Source organism: Caretta caretta, chromosome 22, assembly GCF_965140235.1.
Source record: "Caretta caretta isolate rCarCar2 chromosome 22, rCarCar1.hap1, whole genome shotgun sequence".
NCBI lineage: Eukaryota > Metazoa > Chordata > Testudines > Cheloniidae > Caretta > Caretta caretta.
This window is the reverse complement of record NC_134227.1, coordinates 15,056,263-15,078,675: the sequence shown is the minus strand read 5'-3', so window position 1 is coordinate 15,078,675 and position 22,413 is coordinate 15,056,263. Positions and strand designations below refer to the sequence as shown.

Genomic DNA, 22,413 nt, shown 5'->3' with positions numbered 1-22,413 from the left:
GGCTAGGGCAGGGGTGGGCAAACTATGGCCCACGGGCTGTGTCCAGCCTGTCAGACATTTTAATTTGGCCCTCTAGCTCCTGCCGGGGAGCGGGGTTGGCCCTCTAGCTCCTGCCCCGCTCTGCATGTGCCATGGCTCCGGGGGGCAGTGGCATGTCCTCTCTCTGGTTCCTACGCATAGGGGCAGCCAGGGGGCTCTGAATGCTGCCCCCGCCCCATGTGCCGCCCCACAGCTCCCATTGGCCGGGAACTGCGGCCAATAAGAGCTGCAGGGGTGGCGCCTGAGGATGGGGCAGTGCGCAGAGCTGCCTGGCCATGCATCTGCGTAAGAGCCAGAGGGGAGACATGCTGCTCCTTCCGGGAGCTGCTTGAGGTCAGTGCTGCCCAGAGCCTGCACCCCTGGCCATCTCCCCAGCTGGAGCCCTCACACACCACCGCACCTCAACCCCCTACCCCAGGCCGGATCCCCCTCTCGCCCTCTGAACTCCTTGGTCCCAGGCCGGAGCACCCTCCTCACCCCAAACCCTCATCCCCAGCTCCACCCCAGAGTCCGCACCTCCAGCCAGAGCCCTCATCCCACCACACACACCCCAACCCCCTGCCCCAGCCCTGATCCCCCTCCCACGTTCTGAACCCCGCGGTCCCAGCCCAGAGCACCCTCCTGCACACCAAACCCCTCCTCCCTAGCCACAGTCCAGAGCCTGCAACCCAGCCGGAGGCCCCCCCCCCCACAATTTTGTGAGCATTCATGGCCCGCCATACAATTTCCATACCCAGATGTGGCCCTCAGGCCAAAAAGGTTGCCCACCCCTGGGCTAGGGACACCATCCCTGTCCATCTTGGCTAATAGCCATTGATGGACCTATCCTTCATGATCTTCTCTAGTTCTTTTTGTGTAGAAAGTAGTCTGTGCAAACTGCCATAAGGCAGATGATGCATTAATCAAACAGAAAAAAGAGGCAGAACATATCAAATTATTTGTTACAACCCCATCAGAGGCTGATATCTATAATAAATGCCACCATTGCGAGCAGGAAATGCATAGTCTTGAGCGCACTTGGAAGTATGCAAAACCTGATTAATTTGCAGGGAATGTTTTCTCATGTATATTTGGTCGCACTTTATGCACAGGTTACATTTATAAAATATAAAGGGTTAATAATTGACTATGGACCAGTAGTTGTTATAAGTAAGTTAGAGACATGTTACAGTTGGTTATAAGCATGTCAGTGGAAGATATTATAGAGGGCTTTAAGCCATGACTATAAGGAACCTATTGAGCTGTTGGACTCGAACATCTATAATAAATTAATAAATGACTAATAGATGTTTTAATAAATCCTTTATGAACCATTTGTAAATGTGCCCTTAACATAAATTCTGGCCATATACTCCATCCCGCTCCTGTTGCAGATGATGGCTCTTAGCCAAGCTTATGTATTGTCTCTGTTCTTCAATTGAATCCTGATTACCTTGATCATGGGAACCAATGTGTGGTGCAGAGTGTGCTGGAATCTTTGGGTTTTAGTTTAAAAGAGTCTAATGTGAGCAGTAGGATAAAACTGCCATGGAGAAAGGCAGTCTAAAAAGACAGATAATTCTGTGCTCAGTCGTGCACTGCCTGAAGGGCATTGTTATGGCTACACATGCACACGGTGTGTTTGAGTTCTTTAGATGGAAAGATGTATAAATGGAAAGTATTATTGGATTCTATCACCACCGCTTACGTGCACCGACACCCTGCAGGAGTCGCACTTGAATGCATGTGCTCATGCATGACCCTTATATGCATCCTTCCATCTGTACAGTCTTGGGCCTATTGTTCTTTCATGTCCGTTACAGATGGAGTACACATTTCCCTCCCCCCATGCACTGTTACATCACGCTTGTTCATGTCATGTATGTGTGCACTCATATGCTCGCTGTGTGTATCGCACCTTCCCATAGTCAAGACATACAGCAGTGCCTGTCACATTGCCTTGTTTAAGGTCTTGTCTGCTTTTCTGGTCCAAACACCTGCTGTCATAGGATTAAGCTGTACACCAGTTTGTTATTAAACATTTTCTTCCCCTTGGATACTGGTAAAGGGCTCTTACTGAGAGCATTGTTTGTTTATTTTTACAGTCAGTTTAAAAGTTCGTTGAATGCAAATAAGGGAAGGCAGTTCTTCACCAGTTCTTCACATCACCTCCTGCATAGCTATAACCCAAATTGGCTTTATTTATTTATTTATTTATTTAATTTTTTAAATGAACTTTGTCAATCCTGTAGTCTCTGAGACCAGCTTCTTTTCTCCTGGTATGTAAACAACATCAGACACTAGGCACGCCAAATTGGCAAAGAATCAAGCAGGAAATTGACTTTAGGCGCATGACCAGTAACTTATTTGTTATGCACATCTGCTGAACTTCATCACACTCAGTATCTTGAATTAACATGAAACTAAGTTTATCCTTGATCTTACATCCACTGATGTGAACTGGAGCCTGGGCATTCTCTTCACTGGAAGCAGGATTAGGCCCTATAGTTTTTACATGTCAGAACATGATCATTAGGCTCTATACTTTAAAGTATTTAAAGGTATTTAATGAGGAAGGATGGGGTCTTGTGGTTAGAGCACTAGTCTAGGACTTAGGAGACCTGGATTCAAGTCACTGCTCTGCCATAAACTTCCTGTGTGACATTGGGCAAATCACTTAGTCTCTCTGAGCCTCAGATTCCCATCTGTCAAATAGGGATTAAAGCACGGCCCTGCTTCACAGGGGCACTGTGAGGATAAATGCATTAAAGATTGTGAGTTGCTCAAACACTGTGGTAATGGGCACCATAGAAATACCTTAGGTAACTGGTAGACTGGGGGTGGTTATTGCATCAGATTAGCACTACAATCTCCCCCTTTCCTCTCTTGGACATCTCACCCTTCCTTTAAAGTTGATACTTATAGTGATATGATGTCTCTTCTCTTCCTCATGGAAACCTGATAGATTCTTCCCACTTAAGATCACCAGTAGCTGACACAAATGTTTGGTCTTGATACACAGTTTTTTGGGGTTTTTTTTTGGTCTGGCTGCTGTGTCCTTCAGTTATCACTTCGCTGTGCTTTGGCTCGAAGGTGCTGTATGACAAAGAATGCAGTGCAAAATCATTTCATGCACACCGAATGTTACAGCGTGGTGTATTGCTGTGCAACTTGCACACAATACATCACCGTCATTGTTTCTGCTGTGGAGTTGTCACCCTTTCACCTCAGTACCATAGTCTATAAATATTGGCCCACGTTACTGTGCATCACATTTACACAGGTGTGCAATAACTAATAATGTTATGCTTCCACACTGCAGCTGACCATCACATAATCCTTGTGCAGAGTTTCACCATTATTGTACTGCCATGCCGTAGATGACCACCAGTATGTACTCATGTTGGTGTCTCCCCATTATGCACTCACAGCACGGGTATTATTATTACACTCTCCCTCTGTACTGTTGAACAGCACTGTGGCATATCTGATTCCTGCTGATCACTGGCGTATTCTCTGTTGTCGACCAGTAGTGTTTCTCTTCTGTTTCCTGGGTGTACTGTACAGGCCCTTGTGTATCCCAGTCTTCCTGACCCCTTCTCTCTCATAGCCCTTGGAGTTTACCAGGATTCCAAACAAGGAATCAGGCATTTATACAGATAATAAAAATATGCAGAGCTCTAATAAGAAAGATTAAAAAATAACAAGAGTTTTAGAAAGGAGAAGGGATATAAACATTCATGCTCTAGGGCATAAGCCAACCTCTACTCGTGGAGGTCAGGAGGAAACTTTGCCTGTGCACAGGTTATTCCATAACTGCGTAATTCAGGGCTTCTTGCACCATTCTTTGACGTAGCTGGTGCTGGCCATGATGGAGACAGTTCTGGACAAGACGTACAATTGGTCTGATGCAGTCTGGCAATTCTTACTGTTCCTATTCTGTCTATGCATCTCAGATGGCTAGACTTCAATATAACACATGCACCTGGCTCCTGGGCAATCCTCCCCCATTATTGTTCTTTTTTTTCTTCCCTTGCAGAGGGATGGGTCACTTAGTGCCACTTGTTTCCTACACGCACTGTATCAGAGGGACGGGGGAATGGAAATGCCATTGTGAGATGCATATCTGATATGACTCCAACCGTCTTCCACCCCCGATACCTCCTGAGGGAGAAGCTAATAAAAAAGAACAAGCTGTTTTTTTCCCTTTTGGTGTGACACTTGTTATTGTGACATATGACACAGTAGAAAGGCCAGAGACTCGCTAGCTGTGAGAACCTTACTGCCCTATTCTCCCCTTAAGCAATGCAGGAGCACGTTCCCAAAAGAATTTATCAACCGGATCTGACAGGCTTGGTTTCCAAGCTAATTGTATACAACGTAGGACAGAACATGCATGAGAAGGGGCGGTACGACTTCTTTAATACCTTAAGCCTGTCTTCTATAATTGAACTGTCCAGGTGGCTCAGAACCTGAAGTAGCGGATGCCCATCAGAGGGATATTTATCATGGGTGACAATGAACACAGCTGGATGGTGAAGTGAAACCAAAAGTTCTGTGTGCAAGTTCAGGCTGCAATGCTGATTAAATTTGAGATAGATGTAGAGCCCTCCATTCCTCCCCCCTCAGCTACCTCTAGATTTCCATTTCTAAGGAGGTCATTTGTAGAAACCATGCCTATTTTGCAGAACCAGGTGATTGCAGTTTAACCACATGCTTTTTCCATTCCAGTTCCCCTTTCAGGAATCAGTGGCATTTTTTTAAAAGCAGTTTTTATCTGAAAGGCTGCAGCAGGGCTCATGTTATGAAAGGAACTGGTGTCACTGCAAACCTGGAATACAGACTTTTATTTGAAGACAGCATGGAAAGATTTGCCTCTGGAACTGTCAGTTAAATTTCCTTGATTAGTATTATTGTGGGGAGACAGGAAATGAAAAGTAGCGTCAAACATTTAGAGACAACCTGCTTTAGAATTAAAAATTCATCGGTGAACAGCCGTGGAGTGTTGCAATGATTTAAGAGTAAAAAGCACAAAGTTCAGCTAATGATCTGTAGGTCAGCTGGGGCAGTTGGCAGACGCTAAGAGATGAACTTTCCTTCAGGGATTCATACAACCTTTCACCTAAATGATGCTTGACCTTTCCTCTTGCATGTCCTGAGTAAATTTCGGGGTGTGGTGAAGCAGCAAAGATCAAGGACTGAACTGAAAGGTGAAGGGGAGAGACAGATAAAGGAAAAGACAAGAACTGAGGGAGACTGAGGGAAAGTAATAACTTAGATTGGAAGCTCTTTGGGGCGGGAGACCATCTCTTTGTTCTGTGTTTGTACAGAGCCTAGCGTAGTGGGGTAACTCGAGTTCCTAGGTGCTACCCCTGTACAAATGATAATTGCACCCAAAAGGTGGAAAGTGTTACAGAAGAACAGGCAAGAGGAAAACAGAGAAAGGCGGGAGAAAAGCAGGCAGAGATGGAGGAGACAGAAACAGGAGTTGGGAAGGAAAACAGAGCATGAGGACACAGAGTAAGGAGTATGATGGGGGAAGAGGATGACCTTGACTTTGGATTCTTTGGAGTGTTTTTCTTCTTTGCATCTTGTGCCTTAAGTGGTAATAGCAGAGATTAAGTGAGCTGGTGCCATAACAGACACAGCACTGCCTTATCTCTAGACTGTCTTGTTTAAATGACTGAGCATATTCATTAGTTAGCTGGATCTATTTTTACATATTTACAAAACTTAATTTAAATAAATGACCTTGCATAAAGACTTTTTTCATCAGGATTGCACACGCAGCCACCCACACATCCAACCCTGGGAGGGTGGAGTGCTAAGAGAACAGATTTCAGTGAAATGTAAAGAGTATCCCAAGATTTCTGTTACCAGTGAGCATTCATGTGGAACAAGATTTTTAAACGGGGATCTTTATTGCATCCTGAAAAAGGCTTTCATTGTATGGCAGAGAAGTCTGCTGAATTCCATTTCCTTTGAGGTATAGTGAGATTGCTTAAAATGTTCTGCTTCTCTGTAGGTTAGTACAAACTGGCTTTGCCTAAGGGCGTATCTACATACAACATTATTCTGGAATAAGAGTGTCCACACGTGGAGTTATTTAGGAATAGCTACTGCACTTGAAATTCACACCCTATCTTAACCCAAATTAACTTTCAAGAGTAAATGAGCCCTAGGTGGCTGGCCGGCTGTGTCCAAGACATGCCTATGTCACTTATCTCAAACATGAGATAAGTGCCTATGAGCAACAGAGTGAAGACCGTTCCTTTTTTAGGAGAGGCCTGTAGGTTTCAGGATATATATGTTATCCGCGTTGATGGCTGTGTGCCCTGCTCCTGCTGGCCACCACCCCCTGCTGAGTTGTTGTGTGGTGAGAGGCGTTGCATCTCTTCGGCACAAACGCGCTCCACAGTGCACACGGCACAGCAAGGTGGCAGTGGCCAGCAGCAATGGGGCACGCAGCCACCGTCACGCCAGCTCTGCAAAGTCTGAGGAGGGAGACAGCTGACCAGTTGTTTTCCAATCTGACAGTTGTAGCCAGGTCCTGTTGGTTTCGGGTCTGGTTACAGGGCTCTAGGCCACCATCAGGCTCCCATGATAATGTAGGTGGGCTTCCCCTCTTCCTAACTCCACTCAGCTGGTGAGTGCAATCTGCTTTGTATTGGTTGCATTTGCTGTATGGGATTGTCAAGCTATTTGTGCATCTTGTTTGTAGGAGAGTGCTGTGTGCAATATGTTTGCATGCCATTTTGTGTAGCATGTGTCTGGGACAATGGCGTACAGCTAATATTTTATCATGTAGAGTGTCTCCCCTTTACTATGCAGGATCAAGCAGGACTGCCGGGATGAGGGGGCAAAGGGGTGGTTTGTCCCAGGCCCCAGCTTGAGTGGGTCCCTGAACTGAGTAGAGTTGCGATGTGGCTCGTGGGGTCACAGCACCACTCAGATTTAGCCCAGCTGCCCTTCTGTCACAATGGACGGTCAGCCAGGCCAACCCTGAATGACACTGAGACCCCAGGTGCCAGGTCGCAATGCCACTCACTGAATTTTGGTCTAGTGACCCCTCTGCTGCAACCTGGTTGCCATGACAACCAGCCTCGTGGGACAGGAGCCAAGCCACCGTTGCAAAGTGAGTTCAGTGTGGGCTGGTTCTTCAACTTCGTGCCCCGGGTCTCCCCTCAGTGGTAATTTTTTTTGGAAGGGTGTGTGTGTGGGGGGGGGGGGCTCAATTTCAGATTTTGCTCTAGGCCCCCACCAGAATCTCTGTACGACCTTGGAATCAAGCCCATTATGTATTGCAGGTAGAGTAGCTTGGGACATTGCAGAGCTTTTAACTGTTTTGGTACTGCATGGGGTGTTTGACATCATAGTGTGTGGCATATTGATGGGGAATAACTGTGTTTTGTGTAATGGTGCTGATGCATGGCAGGGCTGCATATACTGCAGGCTGATGAACAGCTAAGTTGGGCACAGGGCCAGCTCTAGGAACCAGCAAACAAGCAGGTGCTTGGGGCGGCACGTTTCAAGGGGCGGCGTTCCGGCGCCGGCCATGCCATCCCTGAAATGCGTCCCCGCCGCCCTAGCTCGCCTCCGCCCGCTCCCCTGAGCGCGCCGCCCCCGCTCCGCTTCTCCCCCCTCCCTCCCAGGCTTGCTGCGCACGAAACAGCTGTTTCGCGCTGCAAGCCTGGGAGGGAGGGAGGAGAAGCCGAGTGGCGGCGTGCTCGGGGGAGGCGGCGGTGGTGGAGCGGCGGCGAGCGGGGGCTGGGAGCAGTTCCTCTACCCCCCCCATTACTTCCTGCGCTCCCCCCCATCCTCGCTCACCTCCGCTCTGCCTGCTCCCCTGAATGCGCTGCCTCTCCCTCGCCTGAGAGGGAGGGGGGAGAAGCGGAGTGGTGGCATGTTCAGGGGAGCAGGCGGAGCGGAGGTGAGCTAGGGCGGGGGATTGCGGGGGCAGGGAGCCACAGGAAGCAATGGGGGGTGGAAATGTGGCACGCCCAGGGGAGGAGACGGGGCCAGGGATTTGGGGAAGGGGTTGGGAATGGGCGGAGTTGGGGTGGGGGGGCATGAAAAAAAAGTGGGGGCAAAAATCCTAGAGCTGGCCCTGGTTGGGCATGAAGAGCAGCGTGGGTATATCATTAGCTTCACCTTCTAGGACCAGATACTGTGAAGAGGGATATCAGCAATGCTAAAAATAGGAGCTGTGTGCCCAGTGAACAGATTCCACAAGAAGCTAAACAACCAAGCTTTTACTCGGGTCAGAATATTTTTCTCCTAATGCTTCCGCAAGGGAATCTAAAACACTGACGTACACAGAGAGAAATTCTTCCAAGTGATGGAAGCTACATGCATACTCATTCCCTGTATGCTCAGAGATTTCAGTAAATAGAGGATTTATAGGCAAACAGAAAGAGAAGGCAGCCAAATCTATTTTTAACACCTGGCCTGTGTGTGTCTGCTGCCTGCTCCCTTCCTCCACAGGATTTCAGTTTCAGTCCAATCAGCTGCCCTGGCTTTGAAGTCAGAGCACCTTTCATTGTACTCTGATAAAGCTCTACATTTCTGCAATGTTTGCCTGCTAGGTTCAAAGCCATTTAGAGTTTTAGGTGCAAATTCTGATTGCAGGGAAACAAACCGGAGACCCTGCTAGGGGTAGTCTTGATAAAGCAGTTGCCATTCAATAATAATACTTGGCCCTTGCAACATTTTTCATCTGATGATCTCAAAGCACTTTAGAAAAGTCGATATGTATTATTCCCATTTACAATAGGGAAATTGATGCACAGAGGGAGAAGTGTTTTGTCCAGTGTCACACAGATGGTAAATGGCAGAGCTGGGAATAGAACCCAGGAATCCTCATGCCCACTCCACTGCTCTAACCATTAGACGAAGGGGTCGTGTCAGAGGTGTTCATAAAGTGACCCCTGTTAATGTTCCACTGCAATTAACCACGGGAGAGACCAAATCTGGCAATACTAGCAAGACTGCAAAAGAAGACATTGACGCAGATGTTGACATAAATGGTCCCTCTCAGGGTCTCAGCCAAAGATGGCACTCAATTGTCAGTTTCAGTGTGGAGGGATTCTCTGGAGAGGAGGCTGACATTAGGTCTGGCATGAATGCAGACATCAAGTGCTTTCGAGAGAGTGCAGCACCCATCATCCCTGGCAGTCCTATTGCTGTGAACATTGAAAGCAGCATCTACAACAGCACAGAAGACTGGTGAAAAACACTGCTGTGAAACACCATGGTATAATGAAACTCATGGTTTAACTGAAATAAAAGTAGATTCTGTTTACAAACCGCCAAGTGAACAGTTTGTATGGCCATCTGACTTCCCCTGCCAGAAGAATCATGCTTTGTTACAGGTGACTTCAACAGTCGCAACGCTATATGGTGATTCCCCGAGAAAGACAACAGTTGGGAAGAAGTTGAGAAGTGGAATGCAACAAAACTTGACCTTGCTCTACAACTCCAAAGGCAAACATACCCGCCAAAGTGCATGATGAAACGAGGCACAACCTTAACCTAGCCTCTGTTACCTCTTGGGGGAAAAACACCTGTTTGACTTGGATCCCTTCAATGAAGAAACCATTGGGCTTGCTGAAATGCTTATGAGAGAGACTGGAAAGGAGCTGCAAGACTGTTCTTCGTAGTGTATGCACAATATGCCTCAGGTGGCATGTGACCAGGATTCATCACCAAATTTGGTCAACCGGTTGGATCATTAGCTTCCCCAGCCTTGGCCGGGTACTGACGGGGAGTGCGACATGAATGCTGATCCATGTCCCCCGCACGACGGTTGAAGGGAGTTGATTGAAAAAAACAATTTGTGCCTTAATGGCAAAAAAGCATGGATCACCACCTGAATGGACCACAACCAAAGTGCATCACAGCAGTCTCTCCCAACCCAGTCCTAAATGGTAAACCAGCCCACATAGCAAAACACAGAATGAAACAAATCCAGCAGGAACTTGGCTCGTTCCTCAGACAGCAAAGTGCACAATGAGCAGGTCAGCACTGAGGAGCTGTCAGTAGCCATGAAAATCCTGAAATGTGGAAAGGCAGGTGGACTCGATGGTATACCTAATTAACTATTACTACACTTTGGGATGAGAGCACAGAAGTGGCTGCTTGACTTCTTTAACTCTTGCATGGAGACAATGCAGAAACTGAGGTGGTAGAGGCAAGCCAAAGCGGTTGAAAAGTAAAACACATAAAGACCCTAACTGCAAAAATCTTACTGTCCCAATGTCCTTACTCTACTCAGCCTACAAGCTATATGAGCTGATGATAATGTGTAGGAAAGCTCCATTTGTGGAAAGGCAGCTGACTGATGACAAGTTGCTTCCACCCAGGACATTCATGCTGTGGCTAGTTGCACACTTAACTCAGTATATCAATGATGGCTTTGAAACCTTCAAAATTACCAGGGCTGTGTTTGTTGATTTATTGGCTACTTATTACACTGAACTACCATGCGCTTTTGCTGAAATTGGCCAGAATTCTGAGAAATAGCAAGGTCATCTCCTCCCTGCTAGAGAACCGATGTTTCTTTTTGAAGACAGATGGTCAGAAAAGTCAACCGCATGTTCAATGGAATGGACTACCTGAAGGTTCAGTGCTATCACCCTTGCTGTTTGTTGTCTCCACAAATGACCAGTTTCCCAACACATAAAGATTCATTTACACAGATGATCTTTGCATTGTCACCCAACTGGAAAGATTTGAGGACACAGAGTACGTTCTAACTGGCTCCCTGAGTGTACTTGGATAATTGTATCACACGTGGTTCCTGAATGCCAACCCTTACAAGACCCAAGTGTGCGCCTTTCACCTGAAACACCATCAGGCCAAGTGAAAACTCCAGATATCACGAGATGGTACAATCTTTGAGCACTATGAACATTTGGTGTACCTCAGGGTCACATTAGAACAAACACTGACTTTCAAAGAGCACATCATGAAGCTGAAAAAGAAGGTAAACTTCAGGTATTCTGTATTCCAGAATGGAGAGCTTGACCCCAAATGCCCCTAGCAACCAGTTTCTCCCTTTGTTACTCAGTTGCGGAGTGCTGGGCCCCAGTACAGTCACACTCGAGCCATGCATGCAGAATAGATATTGAACTCAATCAATCCTGCAGAATTACCATGAACCACACTGTTGCTATTCTGCCTCAAGGGGACTGCACCACCCTGAGTGAGGTGGTGCAGTAAAAAGGAGAGAAAAAAACAGGTGCATGATCCAAGACACCCTCTGCATGGACACAGTCCACCACCCAAGAGGCTGAATTCCAGAAAGAGCTTTACCTCAAACTATCGCTGTGGAAGGTTTCGGAGTAACAAAATGATGATAAATAGCAATGATCTTGGAGAAACTGGTTCCTTCAAAACAACTCCCTGCAGTCACTTGACCTTGAACAAAAATACCGGTGTACCCTAAATCAAGCAAGAGCTGAAGTGGCAAAGGCTGGTGACAGTCTGATCCAGTAGAAACTGAGGAATGCCCCCAAATGTGAACATGGAGAGGCTAGGAAAACACATGAACATTACCTGATGCAGTGCACCCCGTCAACATCCTGTCCTCATGAGGGACTGTTTGAGATAAGTGACAATACCAGGACTTGAATTCAGTTTTGGAGCAGCAAGCTATGATGATCACCATTAGACCATCTCAGTGATGGGATGCATTTGCTATTACAGATCCCAACAGCTTCCCATCAAAATGCCCCACTTTCTCATTCTTGGGAGATGTTTCTTTTGTTTTCGTAGAATTGAAAGGTTTGGACCATTGGAAACGAACCTCTAACGTTTTTGAGGCGCTTCCATCAATTGCTAACTGCACCGCCACCACCTCCACTACTTCAAAGCAAAATAGCCTAGTGGGAACAGAGTTATGTTCCCAGTTTGCAGTGTGTGCGCACTTTTATTTACATGCCCGTTCAGGTCATGTCTACTGTTGAGTCCTCAAAGAAGCAGGGAGCCTTGTGTTTCAGTGCATTGCTTTGATTGAAAAATTAGAACAAGAACATACTTGACAAAGCTGAACATAGTTTCTCACTTGCAGTCGCTAAACTCTGTCTCCTTGTCTGTCTCTAGCCTGGTTCCTCTTTCCTCTGCATTTATTAGATACATGCAGTGTCCACAAGATGACACTGTGCCACATCTGTGCTAGAGAATTGAATTGCTGGGAACCGAACAGATGGCATTACATGTGCGGGGCATCTGTATTATCTAGGCTGTTTTTGAGTGGATTTTACCCATATTCTACCCCATGGACTCTAGTCTACTGTTACGAATTGCACTGCTTTCTTAGTTCCCTTTTCCAGTGATGCCAGCAGAGCATCCTGTGTCAGTGGCTTAAGAGGGATTTCCAAAGGCCTTCTGCAAACCCAAGGGGGTTGTGGGACAAGGAGCCAAATTCCCATGGATGGTCAGCCATTTTGATGGCATTGTTATGTTGTGGGGATTGGGCAAAACCTCATTGAAGCTGGAAGGCATAATTGCCACCCTTTATTCAAGATGAATGTAAGAAATGATTAAGCTCCTTTACAGAAGCAGATAACAGAAACCATCACGCAAAACATGGGCACATGGCAAGCTTTGAGCAGAAGCTCAACTGTGTGGCCCAAGGGGTTTTCCTTTGTCTGATGTAGCAAGCACAGGAGCTGGGGCATTGATTGGTGGAGCTGTAGAAGCAGGAGAAAAGAATCAGGAGAAACACCGAGAAGGACACAGAGAAGGAACAAAGAAGCCACAGACACAACCAGAGAAACCTCGGTAGCATGACAAGAGGAAAAAAAGTGAATAGAGCTTTTGTGTAAAGTGCAGCCAGAAAGAGACTTGGAATGGTCAGCAAAGAAGCTATCTCCTGTTGTTTGAGTCCTTCTGCGTTCAGGAAAACGGAACTTGGCATACTCTTTGTAAATAAACAGGATTACACCAATCAGTTTCTCCTCTTATAAGAAACAACCCACTAGACCCCCCCTGCACCGCCCTGAAATTGGCTAACTGCTTGGGTTAAAAAGGGGTAATTGTATTTTCTTAAACTGGAGGTGCAGGTGTGCGATCAGAGCTGCTACCTTGCTCAGTCAGACAAATTTCTTTCAAAAATCTTGAAAATGAATCCCTAAACATCTCAGATACCTTAGGGGAAATAATGGAGAATGCATGGCAGTGTGTGTGGAGCGGCAGAGACTAACTGCTGGAGTGAATGGCTCTATCTGCTACGTCAAGATGCATCTCAGTAGGTGGATCGTTGCGGCTGGATCAGGACCACAACCACAGACAGGTGAAGCTGAGGAGCTCAGAGGAGCCTGAATGGAGCAATAGTGGCTGCGGAACCTCAGAATGAGTGAGGAGACATATTCAGTAGCTCAGTGGAGGCTGGCCCTGACATTTTGCAGATCTTATACTTCCATACAACTTTGCTCATACATCTTGCCAGAAAGCTAGTGTTTTTTTTCCAAGTACGTTTAGTCTAATATGACTTGATAACCTCATTGCCTGATAATATACCACTGATAACTACAGCATATGATCTTGAACTCATCTTGGGACAATATTCATGGAGCTTAGAATAAAGGACAGCCCTGAATACAGACAAAAAACAAAGTGGGGAAGGAGTTGTCAGGGAGAGGTGGTGGGATGGACAGCTCATATGAACTAGCAGTTTTTGGATTCGCAGCAACATACCTCAAAGGCCCCAGGAATATTCTGAAGGCTTTTACTAGCAATGAGTAGATTAATGTGCCAGAAATAAGATCTAAGCCAAACCCTCTTCCAAACTTAAAAGTTTGGATAACATTTCCCTCCCTTCTGTCCTTAATTTAATTTTCATAGAGGCCTCTGGACAGCCTAGTTCCAGCCAGGAATGGAAACAGGATACTGAAATGCTGTAAGAAAAGCTGATGCCATTGCATTCCTGACCTGATCAAATGCAGGAAGGACAGGAAATCTCTCATGACACAGCCTGTTTGCATCAGTTTTCCAGCCCATCATAAAGAAGTTCAGACGCTTAGGAAAAAAATGTCCAAAGTTTTTGGTACACTAATGCACCAAGCCATACATATTCAAGTTAATTCATTGCTAAATTGTACCCAACATAATATGAACTGCATCATGTTTTTTTAATCAGAAGGCTCATCTTAACCTCCCCCAAAATTGTATGTGCAGGGGACTGATAGGGAGGTAGCTCTGCCTCTTGTTAAAACCACAGGACGGGGAGGGATGATATTTGAGATCTCAGTTATATCACTACCTTTCCCACTATGTGATCTTGGGCAAGGCCCTTCACCTCTGCTCTGACTCCCTGAGCTGTAAAATGGGAACAACTCTTACCTAAATCACAGGCATGTTAGAGTTTCTCATTTATGGTTCTAACCCAAGATATTGGATGGAAAAAGTAACAGGAGTCTTTAGTATTAGCATATGGGAATTTTTTGTTTTTTAGCGCTCCCTCCCCCCCAAAGGCCAATGGATTCTTTTTTGTTTTATTTTCACCTTTCCTCTTCATGATAGAAAAAATCAATAGAGAACATTAATCTCTAATCTGCTCTGCACATCTGTGCATCCTGGCCTTTGCCGGAGTAAGTGCAGAGACCCAGGCTTGTAAATTATCAAAATCTAAATCAAGTTTTTTGATGTATGTGAAACAATTTTTAAATTTTTCTTTTGGTTTGTGAATATTTTCAAAACTTTGACTTTCCATCCCAATTTGAGATGGGGTAAAAAAAGATCAAACTCTCTCTCAAATATTCATGGGTCAGAAAACCATTTCCTATTCAGCTCTGGTACAAATCTTTTCTGGAGATGTCTAGAATATGGATCATGTCCCTTTAAAATTTGGGTTTGTTCAGCAAACTTGCTGAGTTTTGTGCACTTTCCACTGCCAAATCATAAGCTCAGGCTTGGTGAAAGGGTACCCCAGGTTCAGGAATCACAGGTTTAGAGGTGGTTATGAGAACAGCTGAGTTTTCCAGTGCATTTAAATGTTTAAATTACCTGTTTAGCTGACTGACCTATGACTCACAGGCAGTCCATGTTTAACACTTAAATAAAGGGAAGAGTGGGGAAATACAAGAAAACAAGCAAGTTTTCAATCAGTGACTATATAGGTCCATTAAGGGACCCCGTGGAGCTGTGAATGGGTACACAACTTTGATTTTATGAGACAGCTAATCTAATCGATATTTTAAGGGAGTTACAGCTATTCTATTCTCTCTTAACCAGGTAATGACAGAGTTTTAAATCATATTAACAGCCATAGCTGGTCGGATCACTCTGTTGCTCCTGATGCATGTCTTTTGCATCTTCTATCTGACTACCTCAATAATTAACAAAGGGCATGCCCGGACTGCAGTCATAGAGTGTGACTGCAGCTCTAGCTGACATACCCAAACTAGCTTCAATATAGCTAATTCGGGACTCAGAACAGTGAAGCCGTGGCTCTGCAGGCTCACTCCATGAGCTTTCTGGGTGGGTTTGTACAGCTCATACTGAAGCTCATACTGCCGTAGCTTCACTGCTCTGAGACCCGAGCTAGCTTGGGGAAATCTCAGCTGCAGCTGGAATCACACCTTGTTCACACCATGCTCATATTACAGGTGGGTAAACAGTGGCATAGAGAGGTTGAGATTTGCAAGCAGCCCCCCAGGGAGTCACTAGTGGATTCTATTCTAATCTCTGTGAGTTCTCTTGACTCCCAGTCCCCAGCTCTAACTACTAGGTGATGATCCCTCCATATATCTGTAAAATAATTTAAAAGAAGCGGAGCCAACATTGAGTTCTTCCAGGAGATGAAGCTGAACAACAAAGAGCACGAGAAGTTGATTCTCTCTTTTATAGGCCAGGGCTGTTACTCTTCCATCAAATCTAACAGTGCCAGGTTAGCTGAATTAATACAAAGCCAGACAGCCCATCTTCTTGCACACATAAACCAAGACAAAGCAGGCAGATTTATTTCCAATAAACATTTTAAAGCATGCTCATAACCCTTATTCATCTGAACATTCTGAACTGATGACAGATTCATTCTTTGCCTAACGTCATGGTGGAAGACAACACTGAAACAGGAATATTAGAGATGGATAAAGTCTTGTTCATGTCACAGAGAGTGAAGTGTTGTTCCCTACGTTCTGTTCTCCAATGCTTTGACTAATCTGTTCTTAAATCGTGATTCAAGTAATACAGTTTCCACAGCTTTCTTTAAGAATCAATTCCGGTACCTCTGTTAGGAAATCTTTAAAGATTGGTCTGAATCATCCTCCTGTATCTGATTACACATGAAGCTTAAAATTGCAGCTTGGATCTGGATTCAAATTTGATGAATGACTCTGATCTTTATGATGGCTGAACCAAATCCCAAGGTCAGACTGTTGTGGCTCAGAACCATCTCCACAAAACTTTCTCTGCTCAGTTCCATCCCACTCCTCCCTGCTTTGCCCCTGGGGAACTCCTTAAACAATTCCTCACCCTGCTTGCAGTTTACACCTTCTGAGTCATCACATTCTCCTTTTAGTTGTCATCTAGTCAAGATGTACATCTGTAAATCTTTTACTCATTGGTCAGTCTCTCCAGACCCTTAATTATCTTTTTCTTGCTCTTTTCAGAATTCTTCCCAGTCTTCTGACATCCTTCTAGCTCTGCAGTGCACCCAGTAATTTCCCTCTCATGATTAGAAAAGGAGTACTTGTGGCACCTTAGAGACTAACCAATTTATTTGAGCATAAGCTTTCGTGAGCTACAGCTCACTTCATCGGATGCATGATTATAAGCATCTGGGTTTATAGAGGGATGCAGAAGTAGCAGTCTGCTGCATCAATTCAAGGGGATTTTTATAACTAGTTTACTTGTGACAGTTTCCATTTGGGCTCAAAGGTGGTCAGTTTTGGCGATTTGCTTGAGTAAACAGTTTTTTGAGCATCCCCCCTTTGCTTTGCTTTCAACTTCTAGACTTCCTCTACAATCAATAGAGAACATTAGTCTCTACTCTGATCTGCTGCTCTGCACATCTGTGCTTCCTGGCCTTTGCCAAAAAAAGTGGAAAGATCCAGGCTAGTAAGTTAAATACATAAATCTTCAGGTTACATTATTTAGCAAACTGCCTAATGATTCCCTCCACCCCCCCATCACAGAGGGAAGGTTAGAGTGAAATGTAGCTCATGTGTATAGAGATTTTGTGCTACCTTGGCATTTTTATATAGTGGAGAAGCTGCTGGTATGATTAGGGTAGAGAAACAGCTGTGCACTGTCGTCTGTCAGACCTCCCCCATCATATAGCTGTCTGGGTCTGAAAGTTAACACATTTTGTGTTTTCTAAAGCACCTTGCATGTAAAGATCTCAAAACACTTAACTTGGAAGCTTTTTGCGAGGCAGCAGGGTCCAGTGGCTAGTACAGTGGACTGGGATGTGTGAAACATGGATTTAATTCCCAGCTCAGACACTGACCTGCTGTCTGATCTTAAGCAAGTCACTTCATTTCTCTGTGCCTTTCTTTCCCCACCCAACTGTTGTTGTCTTCATCTGTTAGGTCATGTCAGCACTAGCAAGCTTACAGCGGCACAGCCTTATCGACACAGCTACACTGCTGTAAGATCACTTGTGTAGCCGCTCTATGGTGATGGAAGAGAGCTCGCCCATTGACATAATAAAACCACCTCCATGAGCAGTGGTATGTATGTTGGCAGGAGAAGCTCTCACACCAACATAGAGCTGTGAACACAAGCGCCTATGCCGGCAAAATTTATGTCAATTGGGGTGTGTGGGTTTGTTTTTTTTCCCACGCTCCTGAGCAACATAAATTTTGCTGACATAAGTGGTAGCATAGACATGGCCTTTGAGTATAAATGCTGTGGGGCAGGACTAATGTCTCTCATCATGTGTATGTGCCATGCACGGCATGATGGGGCCCTGACCTCTGTTGGAGCTTCGAGGCATCCTCCAAAACAGATTAGTATCATTACTCCCATTATACAAAATGAGGAAACTAAGGCACAGGGGAGGCTTAATGACAGGCCCAAATTCAAACTGAAATCCTCTGACTCTGCCCTGTGTTTGTCTGTAAGTCCATCCTTCCTCCCTCTGAGCTATGCTCAGTGACACTATGAAGAATATGGGCTGCAGCTGGGGATGTAGGTCTGAGTTCTCTGCTGTTGGAAAACAGATGCAGCTCTGTTGAAATCACTGGAGCACTCCATCTGAGAATTAGGCCCTTTCCTTTTTAATCTCATCCTATGTGGCTGTAAATGACATTGTCCAACTCTCTGGCTTTCTGTAGTTCTAACCCTTCCTCCATTGGCTCTTTTCTTTGGTATTTCTGGAGATCAGGAACTGAATGGGATATAGCCAATCTGTGTGAATGGTGGTGTGAACTTTCACTGGGGTGAAGAGAGAGAGAGAAAAAAGAAGGGGTGGGAGATAGGTAAGGGAAAGCCTTGTGGAGAAGGAAATATAGATGTTGGCAGGAATAAGCAACTTCCTCTGGCTTGGGGCTACCTGCATAGGAAAGGCAGTTGCTTGATCCTCTGCTAGTGTGTGTCACCATTGCTCCATTGACTTCATTGGAGTGATGGTGATTTACACCAGCTGAGGTTGATTTTCTCCTTTTAATTTTTAAAGAAGATACAAGACTCTCCCCTTGCTAGAACCCCTTTTCCACTTCAATCAGAGATGTGATTGCAGCCTGTGTAGATGTACGCAAGCCACCAGTGAGCTAGCTCTGACAACGACGGTAGTGAAGCTGTGTCAGCACGGGTTAACTTCTCGACTATGTACCCAGCTTCCCAGTTGGGATTGTACAGTCCATTCTGCCACGTGGGCTGCTGTGGCTTTGCTGCTATTGTTATTTGAGCTAGCGAGGTCAACGTTATGTTACAATATAGACTTCCCCTTTATGTTGGTGCCATGGGCTAGAATTTTCAGAAGGGCTCAGCAGCCCTGCTGGGAACAATTGAGAATCCCAGTCCCGCGTGGAGAGCAAAGTATCCTGGCTACTAGGATCTGTCACAGGACTGGCCAGCAATATTATGTGCCCAAATGGGAGCTGAATACTCTGGAAAACCTAGCCCCAGCTGTGGGGTTTTGAAAATCTGGCTTTGCAGTTTGCCTAAGGCTCCATTCTGTCTCCCTCTGTGTGCTTCTTCCAGAATGGGGTTCTGTGCTACACATGTATCTTTGCTGCAGGTTTCAGTAGCTGCTTTGTGTCCCGCTCTAAGAGCCAATTGAGTTAACTAAAGGAGAGATTTAGAAAACAGGAGATTTATATTGTGAGTTAGTTCCTCCTGCCAATCCTCTCCTCATCTTTATAAGGAGCAGAATTATAAGGGGTTTAAGATTGCCTCTCATGTCAGCTTGTCATTTCTCCCAGCAGCATTTCCTTGATCTTTTCTGACTGTTATTACAATAAATGACATTATCTTGGGTTATAATTTAAATGCCAAATGTAATTATCGCTCAAACGATCTGCTTACCAGTGCCCTTGCAGTATCTGGAGATGTTGTCTCATCCGCCAGGGATGAACAGAAATTGAGACGAGGTCACCTGGGGCCAAGACTTGTAAGCCCTACTGATGACAGGAGGATATTTTCTCCCCTTTGGGAATAACCCTTATTTAAACTTTGATCATTTAACCTAAGATTAGAGAGGCCATGAAGAGACCAGGCATGAACCAATTTAATTTCTGGGGCAACTGCAAAGAGAAATTAATTTAGCTCTGTGTTTTCAGCTAGAATCTGGGGGTCAGAAATAGCCTGGCTCATGTCGATTCCATTCTAGGTGTGTGCCTGCCCATGGGCAGAGTCGTTGGAGATTTTTGTGTTCACGGTATCTGAAGGGTCGGCTGTGGCACCCTCATGAGTACCATGCTCATGCTTTGGTATATAAGGCGCCACCGGCCCTACGCTCTCTCAGTTCCTTCTTACCACCTGTGGGGGGTTGGTCGGAGCACCTCGTCTTGCATTGCAAGAGCATTAGCGGTTTTTTACAACCCACTGTCCATCTTCTTTGTATAGAGTTTCTAGGTACTTTGCCATTAAGTTAAGTGTTAAGTTAGTTTGATAGTTCGAGTCCCAGTTGGGACTTCACCCCAGAGGGGGCATGCCCCGTTCCCCTAGCTTCACACCATGCCGGTCATGCAGCAGGCCGATACCTATTAGGGACCCCCACAACAGCTGTTTGAAGTGCTTGGGCATGTGCCATAGAAAGGACAAGTGCAAAATCTGTAAAAACTTTTGCCCAAGAACCCAAAAGGAGCTGGATATCCACGTGAGGGCCCTCCTCATGGAGGCTGCGCTTTGTCCTGCGTTGAAGCCCTCCCACTTGGACCCCACACCAAGCACCTCGGCATTGTTGCGGAGCGCACCGCTGGCACCGGGCTCTGCCCAGCACCGTTCCCCCCCTCGCTGTTGCCTAAGAAGAGGCAAAATAAGAAAAGCCCCCCCCGGCACCACAGAGGAAAGGAGGGAGGGATAGCTCAGTGGTTTGAGCATTGGCCTGCTAAACCCAGGGTTGTGAGCTCAATCTTTGAGGGGGTCATTTAGGGATCTGGGGTAAAAATTGGGGATTGGTCCTGCTTTGAGCAGGGGGTTGGACTAGATGACCTCCTGAGGTCCCTTCCAACCCTGATATTCTATGATTCTATTCTGTGATTCTATGAAAGGGGCTTTGAGCAAAGGACCTACATCAGGCCATGTGCCCACCCTGGAGCTTCAGGGGGTACCTCTGTGGTCGGACCCTCCTAGCCCAGCCAGGGATCCGCCTCCACCTCCTGGGAACGTCAGGGGACCCTGGCTTCTCCTAGGGCCCCCATAGCTCCGATGGCTAAAGAACAAGCAGACTGGCCGGCACCGCAGATGCTGCACCAGGCGCCGGACTTGGCTGAGACCCCAACACGTAAGGGGAAGCCAGTCATGGGACTGGCCCATGGAGCAGCCTAGGTCTCTGGACCGCAGGCATAGATCCCCATCTCTATGGCCTAGGACCCTAGCCCTCAGTCTCTGGTCAGAAGGCCCAGGTTCCCGACACCAAGTTGGACTGGGAGTTCAGCCCCTTGCCGAGGAGGGGTGATTCGCCGCCGACCTGTGAGACCGGTACAGCATCTGCAGTGGTGGCGTGGCAGCAGGGACACCCTGCAATTTCGGGTGTCTAACCACCAGGCCCTGTTGGGCAGGTACAATTTTAATCTGTGGGGATTCACTTAGCAAATTCAAGGAGGCCCTCTCACAGGACTGAGCCCAGGAGTTCGCCGCTTTAGTGGAAGAAGGCACAGCGGTGGTGAGGGGGGCCCTGCAGATGGCCTGGGAAGCTACGGACTCAGTGGCCAGGGTCATCGCCTCTGTGGCGGTCATGAGGTACAGCTCCTGGTTGCAGTCCTCCAGGTTATCTCAGGAGATGCAGGCCACCATTTAGGACCTCCCGTTTGAGGGGGCAGGGCTCTTCTCTGAGCTCACAGACGCAAGGCTCCATGGGCTTAAAGACTCCTGTGACACCTTCTGCTCCTTGGGCCTTCATACCCCCTCAGCAGGCCAGGAAGCCATCTCATCCGCCGCCTCCCCAGGCTAGGTCCTGGGGGAATCCCCATCGAGCACCTACAGGAGAAAGGTTAGAGACTAGGGGTTGAAACTGCAACACCAGTGGTCTTCCCATTCGTCTGCTCAGCCTGGCCCTTCCAGGAACCAAGAAGGCTGGAAGCAGGCATTTTGAGGGTTTGCTTGAGGACGGCGTCCCAGTCACATCCCAGGATCCATCCTCCCACTCCTTTCCTTAATTGCTTGCATCCCTTCCGGTTGGCGTGGTCACAGCTGACCTCAGAGCATTGCGTGCTTGATGTAATATCTTCGGGTTACAGCCTGCAGTTTGTCTTTTACAAAGACAAGGTCCAGCTGCAGCCAAACCTGGCTTTCCTGCCCAAGGTGATCTCACAGTTTCATACAGGCCATGACATTTACTTACCTGTCTTTTTTCCAAAGCCGCATAAGTCAGAGGAGTGTAGGTTGCGTTCCCTAGACATCAGGAGGGCGCTAGCCTTCTACATTGAAAGGACCAAACCATTCTGCAAGTCGATGCAATTGTTCGTTGTGGAGGCTGACAGGATGAAGGGTCGTCCAGTATTAGTTTAACCAGTATCAAAGAATTTCTTCTTGGATCACTGCCTGCATTCGCTGTGTCTACGATCAGGCAAAGGTGCCCCTCCGGTGGTCGTAACCGCCCATTCAGCCAGGATACAAGTCTCTTCGGCAGCTTTCCTAATCCAAGTGCCTATCCAGGACATCTGTAGGGCAGCCACCTGATCGTCCGTCCACACATTCACGTCCCATTACGCACTTACCCAGCATGCCTGGGATGGTGCTGGCTTAGATAGAGCAGTGCTGCAGGCCACAAGACCATGAACTCCA

At 46.6% G+C, this 22,413-nt stretch overlaps 1 protein-coding gene across 2 annotated transcripts in view; it reads left to right on the top strand.

The window, feature by feature from the left end:
* The window catches only part of GRAMD1B (GRAM domain containing 1B), a 225,706-nt gene that overhangs the window by 3,765 nt on the left and 199,528 nt on the right, over nt 1-22,413 (top strand). The window contains exon 1 of one of the 2 annotated variants that reach the window (XM_075122208.1): nt 6,576-6,664. The exons of the other annotated variant lie outside the window; for it this stretch is intronic. The gene's annotated coding sequence lies outside the window, so the exon portion shown is untranslated. Of the gene's footprint in view, nt 1-6,575; nt 6,665-22,413 lie in introns of those variants that run through there. 2 annotated transcript variants of the gene reach the window in all.